The following is a 21,390-nucleotide window of genomic DNA, read 5'->3' as shown; positions in this document are numbered from 1 at the left end:
TACCTCCGGAATATTTTACCCAAGAGGACGCCATCATCATTTAATCATACAGTAAAGCTGCATGCCCTCGGGAAAAATTACGGCCGTAGTTTCCCCTTGCTTTCAGCCGTTCGCAGTACCAGCACAGCAAGGCCGTTTTGGTTATTGTTACAAGGCCAGATCAGTCAATCATCCAGACTGTTGCCCTTGCAACTACTGAAAAGGCTGCTGCCCCTCTTCAGGAACCACACGTTTATCTGGCCTCTCTACAGATACCCCTCCGTTGTGGTTGTACCTACGGTACGGCTATCTGTATCGCTGAGGCCCGCAAGCCTCCCCACCAACGGCAAGGTCCATGGTTCATGGACACAAAATTTCGCCAAGTCCGTCGGAAAATGAACCAAGAAACCACGCAATCACTTGAGTAACACTGTCTGTTTGGTTGAATGCAGAAACAGAAAAGACATTGTCCTGAATACGAACATCAAAAAAATAAAAAGAATCTAATCAAAAATATTTTCACAGTCTCACGAACGCAGAATTGTAGATTTCGCTGTTTTGGTGTGAGACTGGATTGTGACAGGCAAACCGCTTGTACCAAGCACTGGGATGTCCTGCCATTATACGCGGTAAGCTGTGTGCAACATTTTGTCAACAGTGGGGAGCCCGATTGGTCATAAGTGGCACGGTTAAGCAATGTAACAGAAGCGCCAGTGTGTAATTCAGATCTCACAGAGCGTATCGCAGTGGCTAAGTTCACAAACAGTTTGTTTGACTGTCGTCGCACAGCACTTGGGCAGGGTGAAGGCACTTCCTGAATTTGGTCACTACTAGTATCCGGCTTAGAAAAAAACTACATTCAGTGAGTGAGAAGGTGCTCAGCGCTTACGAGAGCGAACGTGGGTAGAATTCTTGTTCTGTTGCAAGCCCACAGACTGTACATGACCTGGTTTCCCACAAGCATACCAAGTCGCATCCCACAATGGACATTTTGACTTTTATGCGTGGAAAAGCATCGGCGACATGATTCACAGCAGACGCTTGTTTACTCTTGCCACGGCACTGTGGCGTGTTCGTGCGCAGCGGTCGGTCACAAGGCCGTACCTGCTTGTCATGTACGTCACACTGCATCGGGAGCTGCCTCAAGTTTTTCAACGGCACCATCATATGAGTCCTAATGTTCAATAATTTGTAACACTTGTGTCCTCGGAGCCTTTCGCGATGGCATACATGAATAAAACGTTCTCGGTTTTCCAGCTTCGTCAATTCGAATGAAATCCTCGAGCTTTCGATGGCCATCTCCGCCATCGGCGTCAGGAGTTCACTGACTGACGGGGCTGCTTTATTTATTTATTTTCTTTTTATTTCATTCCTCTGTCCCATATGGTGGATATGTTACACCCTGTTAAAGACGACATTTCTCTTCGAGTGTCCGGTGTGTATGGTGTACCCTGTGACTGTGGCAGCATGTATATTGGACAAACAATTCGCACGGTTGCGGTGCGTTGTACTGAGCACAAGCGCCATATAAAACAAAAACAGCTTGACAAGTCGACCATAGCGGAGCATTGCCTAGAAAACGGACATAAAATACAGTTCGAAAAAAAATAAGTGTTGGCTCATGTGTCTACATATTGGGACTCCGTTATAAAGGAAGCGGCCGAGAATCGTTTAAACAACAAAAATTTCGACAGAGACCAGCAGTGCATGGGGACGGGCGTTGGACATCGAAAGAAAGCAAAGATAGATGCGCGACGCGGGAGCGGCAGTTTGAAACGTGGCGCCTGCCCCTGGCGCCACCTGCAGCCCCGTGCTCCTCTTCCTTATGACTTCATCTCGCACATTGACCGCACCTTCTCCACCTATGTGATTGTCGCCGACCTCAACATCCATAGCCGCTCTCCTGCCGCCCTTCGGCGGTGGCATCAGTTCCTCTCCACGATCCAGGGTGACATTGTTCCCCTTCCCCAGCACACCCGACCCGTAAGTGACACTACCCCTGATGTTGTCATTGCCTCCGCCAACCTCCTTGGGCGTATCGCGTGCCATCCTTGACCCCACAGGTAGAAATCACCTCCCCGTCCTTCTCACCATCACGTCTGCTCACTGCCCCCCTCCGGCTCCCCACCCTGCACCCCGTCCCAAGGTCGTCCATGACCACCACCATGCCAATTGGGATGCCTACCGCGAATCCATCACCACCCAGGTCGAAAGCCATCCTCTTACCTATCGCCATCCTGACGACATCATCCACGCCTCGTCCTTCCTTCAGACGGTAATTACTGACGCCATGGAGGCCCATGTTCCCACTAAAACCGTCCACCCCCACCATCCCGCTCTCCCTCCGCAGTTAATCCCGCCGTCTCTATCGCTCCTTCCTGAGCACTTGTGACAGGGATACACTCCAACGCCACCGGCAACTACAGCGACTTGTACGGAACCTTATTACAGCAACGAAACGCCGAGACTGGCGCCAGATTTGCACATGACTCAACGCTCCCACCCTATCAACTCCTCCAAGTACTGGTCCACCTTCCATCGCCTTACTGGTTCCCATTCCGCTCCCCACTACCCCCTTCTCCATAACGACCGGCCCCTTCCTGACAACCTCAGTAAGACCAACCACTTCGCTTCCCGCCTTTCTGAGGTCTTCTCCATCCCAGATGATCCCCACTTTGATTTTTCTCTTTTCCCCACCGTCACTGAACGTGCCGATACCTTGGTCGCTCCACTTGCTCCTAGTCTCCAGTACTTGGGGCGGTTGCTCCCCTCCGACATCAACACTCCAATCACAGCACAAGACTTTAAACTTATCCTGCAGTCCAAAAGCAACATGGCCCCTAGTCACGATTGTGTCACCTACCGCCACCTCAGAGAAAGCCCCTATTCCTCCCGACTGTCCTCGCCCATCTCTATAACATCATCCTCTCTACCAGCTTCTACCCTGACCTGTGGAAGACTTCCCGCGTCCTCTCATTCTTCAAACCCAACAAACCCCGTTCTGCCGCCTCTTCCTGACGTCCCATCTGCCTCACCTCCGTCTTCAGTAAGGTCTTTGAATCCATCCTCTCCCGCTGTATCCATCAGCACCACCTCCTCCCCCTTACCCTGACCCTTCAGTACGTATTAAATTTCCAAACACACAGTAGGAAAAAGCTAGAGCAAAGAGGAGATATTTTAAAATAGCTTCATTCATACAAGTTATTGGTGCCACAGATTGCACACATTTAAGAATTAGGTCTCTTGGCGGTGGAAGTTTGAAGACTACAGAGGAAGGAAAGGCTTTTTTCCTTTAGTGTGCTAACACTGGCCAACTATGATTTAAAAATTTCTTACACAGTTTATAGAGGGGCCATCTACATTTAATTGAACATTGTCATTTTCCCTCTTCAAACTCAAATTCATGGCATTAGTTTTCTTTATGTTCAATATCACTTTATTGCTTATTGACCAATCATAAACTTCCTTGAGAGTTTCAGCTGGCCGTCGTGGCCGAGCACTTCTAGGCGCTTCAGTCTGGAACCGCGCTACCGCTACGGTCGCAGGTTCGAATCGTGCCTCGGGCATGGATGTGTGTGATGTCCTTAGGTTAGTTAGGTTTAAGTAGTTCTAAGTTCTAGGGGACTGATGACCTCAGATGTTAAGTCTCATAGTGCTCCGACTCATTTGAACCTTTTTTGAGAGTTCCATTTGCTTTCTCGGCAAGGAGATCTCTTGTTTTCTCAGTGACTATAATATTGCTGTCATCAGTGAAGAGAATTTTTTCACCATGAGTAAAACTACTGGGAAAGTCATTGATGTATATCAGGAACAGTATTGGTCCTAATATGCTACCCTGCGGAACCCCTATATTAATGTGTTTTGGTTCTGCACAACAGTGCAGTCGAAATGAACGAGGTGTTCCCTCCACTCGATCCAGTTTTCTAGGCAGCCAGTGAAATGACTGTTGAGGATGAATGACAATGGACGCCATGCCTCAAGAGAAATTATTGTTAATTATGAATGTTCTCTGCTGAAGTTAAAAGTAATGAAAATAAATGTTTGTGAATTGAGGTTTTTATTCTGAAGCCATTTGTTTTAATTTTTCGTTTCTGATCTTAAATTTGTGTTCTACGTTCTCTTTTTTCTTTAACCGAAAGAGCTCTTGTTCCCTCTCTATATCTCGTCGAGCTGCTGTTGAAGCAGTACCCTTTGCAACTCCACCACCTCTTTCTTAGCAATGATCCATGGACCAAACTGCTTGGCAACCGCAGACAGTGATACTCGTTGCCATCTACTTACAGGTTTACCCCTACTTTGGCGTGATTAGTCTCCTGAAACAAGCAAATATGCCTCTTATTCTGACACTGTAAGTGAGTCAAAACTCGTGTCATACTTTCTTGCTATAAAAGACAATGAAGAATGTGCTTCAGTTCTGAGAATAGTATGATGAGAAAGGAAGTATCATCTTATTGCAAACATAGTGGATTATGATGTCGATTCTGAGCTTTAGTGTTAGACATTGTTACATTTGTGATTAAGAATTATGATAACTTGTGAGTACAGCATGCTCAGAACGTTACTGTAAGAAACCTGATACCCGTGTAAGATAGGCCGCCTTCAGCAGTAAGTCCTCCGTCTGTATCAACATAGTAAAAAGAAAATGAATTAATTTCTGTTTCTATCTTGGCATTAGTATATTTCAGACAACACTACAATACTGGGAAAATTTGTGAACTAAGTAATACATTAATTTGTTTACCACTTGTTTCATTTTGCAACAGTCGCACGTTTCCATCACTGTCAGCTGTATTTCAGTAGCAGCTTCCAGTTACATACAAAGTGGGACGTAGTGGACTTATTTAAATTTGTAAAGGATTACTCGAACAAATCTTATCTGAGATCAAAACATACTACTGGTAGTGAAAAAAACACGAAAATGTTTATGAGATTTGAACCACTTTGTGTGCAATTCGTATTAATCGTGGTGTAGAAGCAGTTGTTTAAGCTGAATTACACATAACTCTCTAAATTTTATGTAATTTTCCACACTGTGCTACAGTTCAGCGAATTGCACACACGTTATGTATAACTAATGTAATTGCAAGTACATCATACGTATTCAGCTTATACATGAGGCGCCACACACAACTTTTTGTAACTGTAATACATCATTTGAAAGTACTGTATTGTTTTACAATGAACAAAAATTGGGTACTACGGTGTTACAACATCCATTGTGACAAATGCTATGAAGTGCTACAGTAAAATGACTTACTTCTTATGAAGTAGTGTTTATGGTTGTTATCACCTGAATTTGCTCCACAACCAACGGTACACTGACTTGATTCATCTGAGAGTAGATATGCTTATCCTGAAAACAAAATTGATTATTTTGAGCAGAAATGGCTGTATAGAACAAGGAAGAACACAGTTAAGAATTTACTTTTCCAGCTACTCCCCCTCCCTCCCAGACTACAGACTACATAAAGTTGCTAGATATGATTGCACAAGTCAAAATTGTATGTACAATAGTTATTGTTTCTCAAACATATAGATGAACTACAGTAACAGCCTCCAGTCTGTATATTCTATAAATTAGACACACTTATATTTCTACCCCAGCAATATAAAAAGGATTATGATTGTTTATCGTAAATGTTGGCAACTTATTCCCCACGTACGTTCCCAACATAATTATTAAAACCATCACGTCAGAGCAGTTGGATCTGTATATGCACAAGAACTGCAAAAGTGGAAATACAAATACTGTTCAATAATTCAGAAAACGCAGAAAACCCAAGGTTAGTGTGATTAATTACTCATTCTAAGACATAAATTACAACAACAAGATAGCCAGTGAATAACACACCTCAGAACTACCAGTCAAGGCAGTTGCCACGTGTGTGTTATCACAGGTCGTTGGAGACTCTGAAAAAACGGAGAAACAGATAGCTTGTATACATAATAAATATTTCACAAAGCTGATTGTAGTTGATAGCTGCTAGTGTATTGGTGCACACTTACAGTTGATCATCTACCATGTAGCTATCTTTGACGGAATATTATGTTGTCTAGAAATGATGGGTCTGAATCAAAACGACTTAGCTGACCTTCTGTTTACAGCTTGATCAAACTGTGTATCTTTCTTTATGTAACTTGGAACTTCACATACTTGCCATCACCAGCTTGTAGTCTGTAGTGCCTTTGCAGGTCATAAAATCAAGCGTTTCTTTTTCAATTAGTTATATTTCGGTCGTAGCTGAAGTGCCGTTTTATGCGATGTTGTTTGAAAAATAAAAAGGTTGCATATTTTCTCACATGCTGAAATTTGGAAGGTGTATAATTGGTCAAACAACAAATACTAATTAGAAAGATATAACTTTTGTTATAGACACAAGTATCTTACAAGCTTGGTTAAATGTTTAGAACCTACCTTTTCATTGCAAGAGACTGCATCCGTTTCCTTGTTCTCTGCAACGCTCCTAAACTCGTGCACAATATCGACAAGCTTCAGAATACCCTCCAGCGAATAATTTTGCAACCTGGAAAGCTTATCACTCATGTTGATCACACAGCTTTTGAAAACGAAAACGATAAATAAATAGAATCATATACGTGACAGTACCGAATACGCTCTTCAGTTGTTGCCATCTTAAAGGGACGGGAACGCTAATCCGGCAATAACTAGCTGGGACAATAAAATTACGTCGATCAACGCACACATCAATTTAACCCGTGGATAGCCCATTCTTCGGTTATCTTTCCCTGGATTTATCCCGAAACTGCACAGCCAACACTATGAAAAGAATGTGTATTACTAGTAAATCACAGCAGATTCTTTGGGAGAAGGGAAAATGTTGTTACTGTTGTAAGCTTTTCACTGGTCGTAGCTCGAAAGGGCTACAGCGACTGGCGAAAGAGATACCGGTGCTGGCACAACCAGCAAGATTTTTTTTGGTGGGAGGAAAGGTAAACATTTCGTCTTAGAGCTGCAGAGAATGATCACTTCACCTTAAACTCCGTCCAAGTCAACTCTGTCGTGGAGCCGGTTGTAGATACTGGGACTGAACTTATCGCTCTCATCTACCACTGCAGCTATCCACTGCATCTGTGTTTAAGGGCGATGGTAATTATGACCCGCATTTGCGTGCGTCGCGAACAAAACCGTTGTTGCGAGATAGAGCCTTGCTTTTCTAAATTAATTCACACAGTCCGATAGTTAAACTCAACATGCACTTAGGCAAGGGTGCTGATGCTTACATGTACTTTTCTGGCTTCTTTCCTTTAATCTGTTGAATAATTTCGCAATTATTGGATATAGTTAACTATAGCACTTCGTTTCCAATCCCACCCACCTGTGCCAAGGTCTTACCATGTTCCTTTTATAATTGTCGTAAGTTGTTTTGTCTATTGCAATCCTGTTGATGCATCTTTGCAATAAAAAAATAGCTCTGAGCACTATGCGACTTGACTTCTGAGGTCATCAGTCGTCTAGAACTTAGAACTAATTAAACCTAACTAACCTAAGGACATCACACACATCCATGCCCGAGGCAGGATTCGAACCTGCGACCGTAGCGGTCGCCCGGCTCCAGACTGTAGCGCCTAGAACCGCACGGCCACTCCGGCCGGCTCTTTGCAATAAACAGGATGTTATTGTGACCTTCGGTTTCATTTTGTAGTTTACGAAACCCCTTTCTTATTATATCTATGTGAGTTATGGTACCATATTTTCTGTTTATTTAGGCTACCCCTGCTTAAATTCAAATGTTTACTACATTGCCTTTTGTGAAAGGTGCAACACCGAGAAGGAATTGCCCGATTAGTGCCACACTTGGTGGAAGTGGCGACGGGTGCGCAACTAGAGCCCTCTCGTGTCGGTCCGACAGGGTCGGTGTTGCGCCTGGTGTAGTCGGTGCAGAGCTGTCACACAAGGTGGAAACAATACAGTGAGAGCCAGTATGCCTCGTCGATGTCAAAGGGAGCCATATCGGCATGTGAGCGAGTTCTAACGGGTCAGAATGATTGGTCTCCGACAAACGGGGTTGTCATACCGTGGCATCTCGGCTCGCACAGGGCATGCTGCTACGACAGTGATGCGCGTGTGGAAGCAGTGCAAGGAGGACGGCCGTACGAAGCGGCGAGCGGCAACTGGACCACGGAACGTGACCACAGCACGCGATGACCGTCATCTTGTCCACATATCCATTACGGACCGTACAGCATCATCCACAGTGTTGGCTCGTCGCTGGAGTACTGCAACATGCGTGAACTTGTCTGCATCGACGGTTCGTCGCCGTGTGCTGCAGGTTGGACTGGTTGCACGCGTGCCATTACGTCGGCTTCCATTGTCCAGAAACCACAAGCTCCTCCGACTGTAATGGGCACGTGAACACCGTCACTGGGGTGCTGAGTGGCAACATGTAATCTTTTCGGATGAGTCCCGCTTCAACGTGTCCTACAGTGATGGCCGCATATGTGACCGGCGGTACTGTGGTGAGCGCAACCTGGAGGGCTGCATTGTGGAGCAGCATAGCGGACAAGCGCCAGGTGTGATGGTTTGAGGCGCCATTGGTTACAACAACCGACCTCGCCAAGTACTTATTGCGGGCACTTTGAACGGCAACCGGTACCTAACGGAGGTTGTAGAGCCTGAGGCACCCCCCAGCTTCAGGCATCTCCACAGGCCACATTTCAACAGGAAAATACCCGGCCACATATTGCGAGGAATGTACAGGCCTTCTTCGAAGAGCTTCCGTGGTCTGCACGTTCGCCAGACATGTCGCCCATCGAACATGTCTGGGATATGGTTAGTCGGCACCTGGAGCGTCACGGTCCTCCAGTAACTGGCGTCACGGATTTGTGGGCTCGAATACAGACTGCTTGGAGGGAAATCTCTCAGGAACGCATTCAGAACCTTATTGATTCAATGCCACGGCGTATATCAGCTCTAATTGCAGCGCATGGTGACAACACATACTGAATAGTAGGGCTCAAAGAACATGTACAGATTTGAAAAGGAAATCATTTGTTACTTGTCTTGTACCTAAACTGTGGTATCAAATTGATTGAATTCATGCGTTTTCTTCTTGGTGTTGCAGTTTCAACAAACGGTAGTGTAGTTTCCGTTGCTCAACTTTTTCTTAATGTTTCACGCCATGTTATGGAGAGCAGCCTGTTAACTGTGTAGGTCAGCGGGAGTAGGACAGTAGGGCGGGTTCTGGACGAGATGAGAATCTTATCTCAAAGGTACTGATAGGGACATCCGGTGTCGGGTTACAAACGTGGGCTCGTTGCTTCCCCCGCTCCCTCACCATCGGGAATTGACCAAGATCATCTAGGTACTTGTGTCCGGCCAATGAGGATGAGCCCCCCCCCCCGGTACATTTTCGTCTTTTGTACCTGGGCCACTAGCGCGGGAGGCCTTCCTCAAGAGCTGGAGAACATATTTAGAGGTTGAGTCTGTACGTAAACGGCCCATTACGTCACTCTAGGTCTATTCGCTTATAACAATATTTTGTGGCACCAGCAGAGACCACACCCAGGTAGATGTACACTCATTCTTATGTATTTTCTCAATATTACGCATTTTCCAAAATTATTTTATAACTGGAACCACTCTTGAACATTGGCATAGGGTAAGTCTATTTTGTTAATAACAAATTACGTCACTTACGGTCTGTCTGTTTAGTGTTTTCGAGGCACCAGCAGAGGACTCACCCAGACAGATAATATGTAATTACTTTCAGTTTTACGTACTTTCCACAATTTTGTGCTTGTGCCCAGTTACGTGAGTTGTTTCTTGCATTACGTCGCATTGACGTGATGGTGATGTCAGCTTTGGTCCCGATTTATGTATCATTGCTAAGCCGTTGATCCATTAATAGTGCTTGACGTCATAGAGTTGGAAACGAACACATTAGTAGAAATGGTGACGTCACAGAGAATCGTATAACACAAAAATGTTGTATAAGAAATACCAATCTACATTACTGTATTATGAGACGACGTAGTAAAATTCTGATGACTCTACTCAAAGATACTGCATTTGTAGCACACATCTAAATAGACGCGGGCAGTATCTGCGCCAGCCCCAGCGAAAATCATGTCATCCGCTGGAGGGTAGATCACCCCCCAGATCCGGACGTGTGGCTGTGTAGCTGCGAACGCCGACACAGTGTAATAATTTATATTACACGCCTGTGAGCTGCTGCACACAATCTTCTTAACAAAAAAAGCGTTATTTTGTAGTAAAGACACCCCATGTTTATACTCGTTATAATAATATCGCAGATTTTGAATGTTAGGATTCTACCATGAATCCTCCTCTCACATATCGTTAGAGCTCCAACTACACAATATTGACGGTGAGAAATCACGTATCAGGTAATATCGGAGTCTAATACTTCTGATGATAAGCGTTTCAGAGTCTACCTGCATAGCGATATTTTATTAAGTCGGATGTACTAGGAGGAAAACGTTCTGAGACAAATGGGCATTAACTTGTGGCATGTCAAGAACTAAAAAAAAAAGCATTCTGGCAACATATGTAGTGCGAAATTACGATTGATGTATCACAAAACAGACCCATAGCTTGTTTCCTACGAAGAAGGAAAAAAGAGCTATGGTTAGCCAATGTGTTTTATAAGGTTGCTGACCAACTTCGTAGTAGTGACTCTTTTGTCACTGTAGCACATTTTTTATAAACCATTGTGAGTCTTGATTGTTTTTTTAAGTAGAATTTCGAGGTATTACATCCAACCGTTACTGACTAATCGAGTAAAACTACAATCGTCCACAACACGTACAGAACTTGTTAAAAAATCTAAGATGTATTCGAGGTTTAGGACCCGTAACCAGAAAAGTCGTCATGATCAGTTCCGTATGAACTAGTCACCATCAGTAGACAAATTGCGGAACGTTCTCGGCAACTTTAATAGGTCTGCTCGGCAAACAATGTCTCCATAACTGTCAGAAAGGTATAATTTATTCTACGTATATTGCAACCAACCAAACCCTCTAGAGCAGACACGTTCTTGTCCTTTGCATTCTCGGATTTACTTTAACTAGAGTTTTCCGTACTGATTTGCTTACTACGAATAAACAGTGAGCTGTATGTTCAACATAGAATACTACCAAGATATGGACGATAATACTTCTGTCAGAACCCCGTTTGTTATTATTTATAACACTTTAAGTCTAGTTTGGTGTTTTGTGCTTCCACGCAAAAATAAAGGAAGAGTTGTTTTCTGTGCATAAATGTATAAGGAAAATTATTAAAAGCTTTTGCACAAGTATATTCGTTGTTATTCGCTACCTTGCCAAAATATGTCGGCTTAAAAAGGATTGGTATATTCTATCTAGATGTGCTAGACTGTTCATTGTTCACCTAGTAATAGAACATCTATTTATGGACTTTAAAACTGACGGAATAATTACATTTAATTGACATTCGTTTGCCAAAGTTGTAAACTTAAAGTTCTATACATAAATCCCGCAAGAATGTGGAGCAGACGAGTTGTCAACATACTCACAGGAAGATGTGGTCAACTTTAAACATAATGTTATGGAGGAGATAAGAAGTAAAATTAAAGTCTAGAAGAACTGCAGGAAAGAACAGAGCTAATTGTTAAAGCTAAAAAAAAGTATTTTACAGGAAGAAAAACAGATATTTAAAAGATTTTTGCGAATATATCTTCTTTATATTTCTTATATTATCGACTGGAAAAAGAAATAGCTGATTCAGATGAAGATTTAAGTTATAAGTTAACAAATAATCTGAATGTTATTAAAACTACACTAAGCAAAAATAAAGAAAGAGTTGTTTTTTCTGTGTAAAAATGTGTATGGAAAATTAACAAAAGCTTTTGTACGACAATATTTGTTGTGATTCGCTACCCTGCCAAAAATCCAAATAAGCCTCCTATACACAGTGATCTCAATGTATGGCTTTTGGATGGAAGAAGAGGATAGCTGAGTGACCTTGAAAAGTAGTTGAAACTAGATAGTTGAAAGCGTAACGAACCCCGTTTCTTACCTATATGACCTTAATCAATTCCTGGTTTTTCCTCATGGGGAGAGAAAGTTGGGGAAGCAAGGAGTGGCCGACCAGTGTGGCCGAGCAGTTCTAGGCGCTTCAGTCTAGAACCGCGCGACCGCTACAGTCGCAGATTCGAATCCTGCCTCGGGCATGGATGTGAGTGATGTCCTAAGTTAGTTAGGTTTAAGTAGTTCTAAGTTCTAGGGGACTGATGACTTCAGATGTTAAGTCCCATAATAATCAAAATATCCACGGGTGTACTGCCGGTCTACAGTGTCCAACGGGCACAATATTTCGGCGATCATACATGTCGCCATCATCAGGTGAACTGACGGACTGAGCTCCTGTGAACGTGCCGGTACGGAGATCCGTACGCTATGGCTGCTCAGAGGGAACTGGGTTCGGTCTTAATAGAGATGGGGCCCCTCCACGTCCGCACCAACGTGGTGACCAAACCAAAAGTTCTACTGTCACCTCCGTAAACATGTTAGTTATCTAGTAAGTGGATCACAGGATGCTGGGCTGTGATGTTGTCCGTGCGTCTGGGTAAGACTACGCATTAACACGGTCCATCAGGTGATAGATAGTGGACGATACGCGAGTGAGGGTAGCGATTTGAAGAGCAGAGGGAAAAAAGTGCCATGGCTCGTGCCGTGGGAAAGAAACCTCTGCGACAGTGGATGGGTAGTAAGAGCAGTAGTGGCTTACTAGCTGCGATAGCTCATGCAAGGTTGGATTTGTTAGTATAGGTATCATGCATCATTACCGTGACAAGCGATTGCGATGTGTCCCAGTTGCTGCAGCTGCTACATTCCTGGAACAATCAAGATCGTTACACAGTAGTGGGAGATCGGCCATAGATCATCTCACTGTGTGGGGGATGTGTGGAGCTTGTTTCCATGCAGTGTACTGTACGGCTTCCCTGTGTGGTGCCAGTTATTCGGCAGTGTATTTCAGCTGGATATCCAGTAATGGCGTCTGATTAACAGGGGCTCGCCTGTGCCGTTATGTTTGCGTATGCTTGGCCATAGATGTTATGTCCTTACAAGTATGTCTTTTGGTCTTTTATGTTTCCATCTATGGTTGTGGTCGTAGTTCCCCAAATTCAGAATAAACGGGTTCTGCGAATGTCTGGAGTTTCTGTATAGTCTTGTGGTGAGTTTAAGGATTACCTCCGTGAGAGTCTCAAGTCGGTATTCCCGGTGAAGGTCCACGATGCGTGTGTATCGTGGAGCATTGCTTATGATTTTGAGTACTTTGTTTTGTATGAGCTGCAGACGGCGCAGGCGTGTAGGCGCAGCGTATCCCCAGACAGGAGCTGCGTACGTCATGAGGGGTCGGATAAGTGTCATGTACATGGACCTCGACACCCTTCTGTTCAGTGTGCTACGCCTGTTGAGCATAGGATAGAGCTGTTTGAGCCTCGCGCTAGCTTGGTTGGTCATGTGTTGTATTTGGTCCCCCCAGAGTAATTTCCGGTCCAGCCAGACACCGAGGTATTTGACTTTCTCGCGGAAACGTATTGGACGTGCATGTAGAGTTATTGGTCTGCAGTAGCGGTGTTTGCGCAGTTGCTTCGGTCTTCTAGTGAACAGAACGGCTTCGCACTTGTCGACGTTTACTCTAACACCCATTTCTCCAACCAAGGCTCGGCCACTCTGCAGTCTGTAGGCGTGACGTAATTTTTGATGGTTTCCAATCTTGCGCAAGGATGGCTGTGTCATCCGCGTAGATTGCCATCATTGTGTTGTGTGCGGTTGGGAGATCGTTTATGTAGAGGTTAAACAGTAGGGGCCCTAGGATGCTTCCCTGGGGTACTCCCGCGTGTATACCGTGTCGTGTTGATTGTTTTCCCTGCACGTCAGTGTTGAAAGTCCTGTCTGTGAGGTATGAGTGTATTAGACGCAGCAGCCCGTCGGGGAATCCCGCGTCGCTGAGTTTGCGGATGAGGCCGTTGTGCCATAGACGGTCGAAAGCCTTTTCGATGTCCAGGAACACTGCCCCTGTAGCTTTGTTTATGTTGAAGCCATGTGTTATATGTTCAACGACCCGTAGGAGTTGTTGTGTTGTGGAGTGGTGATTCCTGAAGCCGAGTTGCTCCGGTCTCAGGATGTCATTTGTTATGCAGTGCCTAGTGATGCGTTTGAGAATCACCTTCTCAACAATCTTACTGAGCGAGCTCAGAAGGCTGATGGGTCGGTAATTTTGTGGGAGGCTGTGGTCTTTCCCCGGCTTCCTGAACATCAGGACCTTGGCCGTCTTCCAAAAGGCGGGGAAGTGTTGGTGTTTTAGTATGGCATTCGTTATGTGTGTTAGGTACTCAGTTGCTTTATCCGTGAACTCCTGGAGGACACGGTTTTGAATGCCATCATGACCAGGGGCTTTCCTAGCAGCGGAATGCATTATAGCCCAGGAGACTTCGGCTGTGCTGGCATGTCGAATGTCGTCGCGCGATGGTTGGGCTAGAATGCGTTTAACCTCTTGGTCAGTAGCAAGTGTGAACACTGGATCTGATGGTACCAGGTTCGGTGTGAATGACGCTGCGAGTGTTCGCGCCATTAGTTCTGCTTTCTCTTCCGCTGAGTATGCAGGTCCGTCAGGCCCTTGAAGCGTTGGGGTGAATATTTTCTCCCTGGTGAAGTGTCGGGCTAGTTGCCACACGCCAGGTCGTGCGGTGTCCAGCCCTTCGAGTTTTTGGTTCCACTGTTGTGTTCTATGTGTTTGTATTTTATCGTGTATGATGCCCTGTAGTCTGTTAATGTGCCGTTTGAAGTACGGACGCCTGGTGCGCTGCCATTGTCTCCTGAGGCGATTCCTGATTGAGATTAGGCCCAGGATTTCCTGGGGCAGGGCCGCACTGCGCTGTTGTGAGGTGCGATCAGGTATGGTGCCTGCCATTGCGTCCTGGACGGCGTTAGTGAGGGTTTCTACTGCCTCGTCAATTTGTGCTGTTTCATTAATTTCTTGTATAGGTGGGATGTGGCTATCGAGCGTTTGCTTGAACAATGTCCAATTCGCACGCCCGTAGTCCAACATCTTGCGTTTTTCCATGTGCTGCAGTGTTTCCTCAATGTATAGTATTACAGGTTGGTGGTTTGAGGGCAGATCGTTTTCAACGGCAACGTTGAGTGTCGCTGTAATGCCCTTGATGAGGGCCATGTCTATCACGTCTGGCCTGTGTCCCCTCTGATAGGGATAGGGAATGTGCGTCGGTTCAGTCGGCGCTAGTATAATGTAGTTTCTGCCTAGTGAATGTTCGTACAGTTTTTTGCCGTTGGGATTTCGTATGCGTGAATTCCATTCTGTGTGTTTTGCGTTCAGATCTCCAGCGACTATTACTCGCGGTGAAATGTTGAGTAATGTGCTGATATCGCGTGTTGAAATGCCTACAGGGCTGTTGTATACCGATATCAGTGTGGTGTAGGCTCCGTTGAACTTGACTCTGACGGCCGTAGCCTCGATTTTTTCCAGTTCAGGGAGCTCTATGTTTGTGTGCTCAATGTCTTTGTGTATGAGGATTGCAGTTCCACCTGCCACGGCGTCGTCCAGTCGGTCGGTACAATAGACACAGTAGCCAGGAAAGTTTAATTGTTTGTGCGGTTTAAGTTTAGTATCGCTCAGTAGCGCGACAAGGATTCCCTTGCGCTCCATGAACGCGGCAAACTCTGCCCTTTTGTTGTGGATCGAGTCTGCATTCCAGAACAGGATCTGTGATAGTGTGTGCGGGTCTGCGTTATGGGCCGGGTGTGGCATATTATTCATGTAAGAGTGTGAAAGAGTGTTGTGATGGCAGTGTGTATGACAGCCCAGTATTGCCCGGGTGCGGCGCTCATGAGCTGGGTGATGAGTGTAGTGACGGCCGTCGGCACCTTGGTAAGAATTTGAACGGTCGTGTGTCGGGGGAATAGTGTTTCCAGTATTCCCCCAGGTGGTGTGTTGGTGTTGGGTGTGGCAGCCTGAGGTGCTGTTGTGGAGTTAGCGGCCGCTTGTGCGGGTATTGGTGTGTTGTTAGGAGCGGCATTTGTGTTTTGTGACAGAGGTTGTGGCGCCTGTGTTACTTCTGTGGTGAGGGGGATGGTAGTGTGAGTTACAGTCTCGGTGTCTTGTTGACTGTTTTCCTGTGTGTTGCTGCTCTGTTGTTGCTGCGTGGCCTGTTGTGGTGATTTCCTGTTCCCCGCCCTGTGTTTGCGTGTACGTCTATTCCTCCTCTGGGCTTGGGGTTCGGGGGGTTCTTGTGTGGATGTGTTTTCCTGTACATGGTGCGTTTCTTCGCAGCACGTGATTTCCGGGAGTGGGGTCGTGTCGTTTGGGGGCATAGGTGTTGGTACCGATGCTTGTTGGGTTTCAGGTGTTGTCTGTGGCTGCTTTGTGGCTGTTGCAGCGGTTGTTTCGCGCGTGTGTGTAGGGCGCTGAGGTTCCGCGGCCTGTGCCGTTCCGCCAGGGCGTGCAACCGTGGCAAACGTTACGCCGTTCCTTACTGGGTTCGGCGCTGGCCTTGGGCGTGGTATGTCGTACAGTACCCTCCTCTTTTCTTGTTTACGCTTCAGCGCCTGTTTGTATGAGCTGCACTGTCTGAAGTTTGCCGCATGGGACCCACCGCAGTTGGCACAGCGTCGCTGGTTTGGCTGTGTTTGTGTGCAAGTGTTGGATCTGTGATTGCCAGCGCATCCGCGGCAGCGAGTTGCCAGGCCGCAGCGGAGGGCCGAGTAGCCGAACCGCTGGCAGTTGTTACATTGTTGGGGGACGTTCGGTAGCGGTGGCGGCCGATTTAAATACCCTCCGCCCGCGGCGCACTCCCTCCGCCGTCCGCGCCCCGCGCCATGGTCGCGCGGTGGAACAGATTGCGACGGCGTCTGAGATGACGTCGGTGTGATGGCTCTGTCCGCCGTGGTCGTCACAACTATACGTTTGCTCGATTTACTCTTGATTAACACAATCGCTGGTTCCCAACCCTTGCTAAGATTATAGCCACAGTCACGGTTTATGAGGTCGTCATTGGTGCGAATTTCGATGGCCTCTCTACCAACGCTGTCCCAGTATCTCGACGTCTGTACCAGAATCCTCGTGCGTTCATACTCCATAGCGTGATTTTCCGACAAACAATGTTCAGCGACCGCCGACTTGCTCGGATACATCAGTCGAGTGTGCCTCTGGTGTTCACGGCATCGATCCTCGACGGTACGCATCGTCTGACCAATATAGGACTTGCCACATTGACACGGAATCTGGTACACGCCGGCCTTCCTCAAACGGAGGTAATCTTTGGCGCTCCCTACCAGTGCACAAGTTTTATTCGGAGGACAAAACACAGTTCCGACCCGGTGTTTCTTCAAAATGCGGGCGATTTTCCCCGAGAGTGCACCTGTATATGGAATAAACGCAGTGCCTACCTCCTCCCTCGTGATTTCATCCATCTCCACAGGTTGTGCTGTAGTGGTTGGGCGGAGAGCACGTTGAATCTGCCACTCTGAGTATCCATTTTTTCGAAATACAGTTCTCAGATGTTCCAATTCCTGGGGTGACAGTGTACAAATTGATTGTAGATAAGGGCCTACCCGGCAAACACTATTCCGTTTGATAAGTGCCTCTACGTCATAATTGGCGTAGTTGTCCGTTGACCAGAATGCCATCTTCCGTGCAGGACACGATCGTACGGACATCTGTTGACAGTTTGTATGGTTGTATCATGAATTAGACACAGGACATGGAAATAATAGTTTGTTGCTTTAATTTTGGACACCAGTGCAGGTAATCTGACACTGGATGTCCTTAACAGTAATCTTGAGATAAGATCGTTATCTGCCCATGAACTCGAAATGTCGGGTTCAGATCTTAGCAACCCATGGGTATGTTAAATGCTCTACTGTAATCTCAAATAGCAATTTGGCGACTCCTTGCCAGATTTTCCCAGACACTGGTGGTGTTCTGATATAAGCGTTTGGCTTATATTAACTAGCCAAATTAAAAAATTTGCAACTCCTGGGCTAAAATTTTGCGAACACTAACGATTTTATTCTTACATTACAAGATCAGAAAATAACATGAGTATATCATAATAATAATAATAGACTTCACTCAACTAAAATAATATTAAGATGAAGCTGAGCGGTGCCCGGCTCGCGTTTATCCCACTTACTGTTTGTCATCTTCCATTACGGTACTGCCGCCTCGTTTTCTTGTTCCATTTACTGGCGTCACTAACTTCCTGCCTTACTTGCCCGTGAGCGGCAGCAGCAACGCGTATCGATAAGTGCACTGTCGTACCATCTCTGGAGCGACCGATAGTATTTCTGGGTCGTCGTGTGTCTGGCAGTTAGTGGGAGACGGTCCAGCAACGAAGTCGGGGACGGAGCCCCAGTAAGGCGCCGACAGCCAGTGCTCGCCGCCCGCTGGCGACACACATGAACTGTCCGACGGAGGGAGATCGGAGCGGACGACTGTTGGTCGGTCGTTCGGTTGGTCGATCATCGGCCGACGTATATTTGGTCCTTTCACCGTTTCCGGGCCTCGGCAGTTGATCGGTTGGTGCGATGCAGCGAGGAAGTCTCCGTGGCGCGTGTCTGGCCGGCGCCGCTGGCGGGGTCCACGCACGGTCGAAGTGTGAGGGGCTCTTCCCATTGCTTCAGCCGATTTTGAGTTTGAGTTGTTTTGTTCTTAAGGCCTTCAGCCTAAATTAAAGAACTGTTTCACCTAAGCCATTTGGAATTTTAAAAAAAATTAATGTTATGGAGTTTTAAGTGTTAGGCCTTGAGCCGATTTGAATTTAACTTGTTTGCTCTTGAAGTGTCTGATTCTTTGCGCTTTCAGCCTAACTAAAGAACAGTTTTAAGATAAGGCTTTGCCTTTTAAATTTCTGTTTTGTTTGAGTTTTGCCTAATTATGAACTGTTTTGCGTAAGGCGTTTGTTTTTTTTTTTTTAAATTTAATGTTGTGTAGCCTTAAGTGTTGGGCTTTCAACTAGTTTTGAATTCAAACTGTTGCTCTGAAAATCTCAGATTCTTTGGGCCTTCCGCCTAAATAAAGAACTGTTAAAAGATGAGGCTTGCCTTTTAAATATATGATTATGCTTGCGTTTTAAGTTATTGGCCTTCAGCTGTTTTTAAATTAAAGTGGCTTTCAGCCAGTAATTATGTCCCAAAAATTAAAGCTGTGTGTTTAAAAAAAATTTGGGCTCTTATAATGTTTGATGAAATAATAAAGTTGTATGTTCGAGTGTCACTGCCAGCCCCTTATTTTGGCCCCTTTCTGCAATTTAAACTACCTGTCGTGTCTTGCGGGTTTAGCAGGGCGTCTCAGAAGCATTGCGCTAATTTTTGCTTTTCTTGCACCAAGAAGGTGGCCAGGATAACCAGTCGTTATTATGACTCTCAACGTTGAAAATTTGGGGGGGGGGGTTATTGATTTGTATTTGTACTTTTGGACGTTTATTGTGTATGACATACACTAATGGTCATTAAAATTGCTACACCAAGAAGAAATGCAGATGATAAACGGATATTCATTGGACAAATACATTATACTAGAACTGACATGTGATTACATTTTCACGGAATTTGGGTGGATAGATCCTGAGAAATCAGTACCCAGAACAATCACCTCTCGCCATAATAACGGCCTTGATACGCCTGGGCACTGAGTCAAACAGAGCTTGGATGGCGTGTACAGGTACAGCTGCCCATGCAGCTTCAACACGATACCACATTTTATCAAGAGTAGTGACTGGCGTATTGTGACAAGCCAGATGCTCGGTCACCATTGACCAGACGTTTTCATTTGGTGAGAGATCTGGAGAATGTGCTGGCCAGGGCAGCAGTGGAACATTTTCTGCATCCACAAAGGATCCTACAGGACCTGCAACATGCGGTCGTGCATTATTCTGCTGAAATGTAGGGTTTCGCAGGGATGGAATGAAGGGTAGAGCCACGGGTCGTAACACACCTGAAAGGTAACGTCCACTGTTCAAAGTGCCGTCAATGTTAACAAGAGGTGACCGAGACATGTAACCATTGGCACCCCATACCATCACGCAGGGTGATACGCCAGTGTGGCGATGACGAATACGCGCTTCCAATGTGCGTTCACCGCGATGTCGCCTAACACAGATGCGACCATCATGATGCTGTAAACAGAAACTGGATTCATCCGAAAAAATGACGTTTTGCCATTCGTGCACCCAGATTCGTCGTTGAGTACACCATCGCAGGCGCTCCTGTCTGTGATGCTGCGTCAAGAGTAACCGCAGCCATGGTCTCCGAGCTGTTCGTGCAGATGGTTGTTGTCTTGTAAACGTCCCCATCTGTTGACTCAGGGATCGAGACGTGGCTGCACGATCCGTTACAGCCATGCGGATAAGATCCCTGTCATCTCGACTACTAGTGATACGAGGCCGTTGGGATCCAGTACGGCGTTCCTTATTACCCTCATGAAGCCACCGATTCCATATTCTGCTAACAGTCATTGGATCTCGACCAACGCGAGGAGCAATGTCGCGATACGATAAACCGCAGTCACTATAGGCTACAATCCGACCTTTTGAAAGTCGGAAATGTGATGGTACGCATTCCTCCTCCTTACACGAGGTATCACAACAACGTTTCACCAGGCAACGCCGGTCAAATGCTGTTTGTGTATGAGAAATCGGTTGGAAACTGTCCTCATGTCAGCACGTTGTAGGTGTAGCCACCGGCGACAACCTTGTGTGAATGCTCTGAAAAGCTAATCATTTGCATATCACAGCATCTTCTTCCCGTCGGTTAAATTTCACGACTGTAGCAAGTCATCTTCGTGGTGTAACAATTTTAATGACCAGTAGTGTATTAAGTATTTTTCCGTTTTCTGCTACACACTGATTTTAACATCTCCTGATTCACATACGATGAGTGTCGTTTGGCTATTTGCCATTTCCACATAATCCTGCAACATATAGTACCCTGTTTTTTGCATAAACTGTAAGAATATAAGTTTGACGACTTTCGTTTATTTTGGTAGATATTTACGTTTCTTGGGTTACAATACAGTGTCTTGGAGTGTCTGTTGAGATTGCTTCTCCGTTTTATGCTGCTGAAGTTTGTCAGAAATTTATATATTGTGTATGCTTTTTTATTTCCACTTACGCTCGTTTGACAACATAAACCACTCCAGTAAGACATCTATATTTACAGTGAATTAAATTCATATTCACAGAATTTCAGTGATTACAGCTACTGACAAAGATAGTATTATTCTAAGCTTCTATGTTGTGCAGAGATATACACTGCCAAAAGCCTTCAGTGCAGACCTCTGCGAGACGTGCAGAAAGAGAGTCAGTGAGGATCTGGGAGGTACTGACGAGGATATGGAGCTATGGCGACTCCAGTGTCATGGGCAACTGCACTAGATTTCTCGGCTGA

The sequence above is a fragment of the Schistocerca nitens genome, chromosome 8 (assembly GCF_023898315.1).
Source record: "Schistocerca nitens isolate TAMUIC-IGC-003100 chromosome 8, iqSchNite1.1, whole genome shotgun sequence".
NCBI lineage: Eukaryota > Metazoa > Arthropoda > Insecta > Orthoptera > Acrididae > Schistocerca > Schistocerca nitens.
This window is presented reverse-complemented; position numbering follows the sequence as displayed.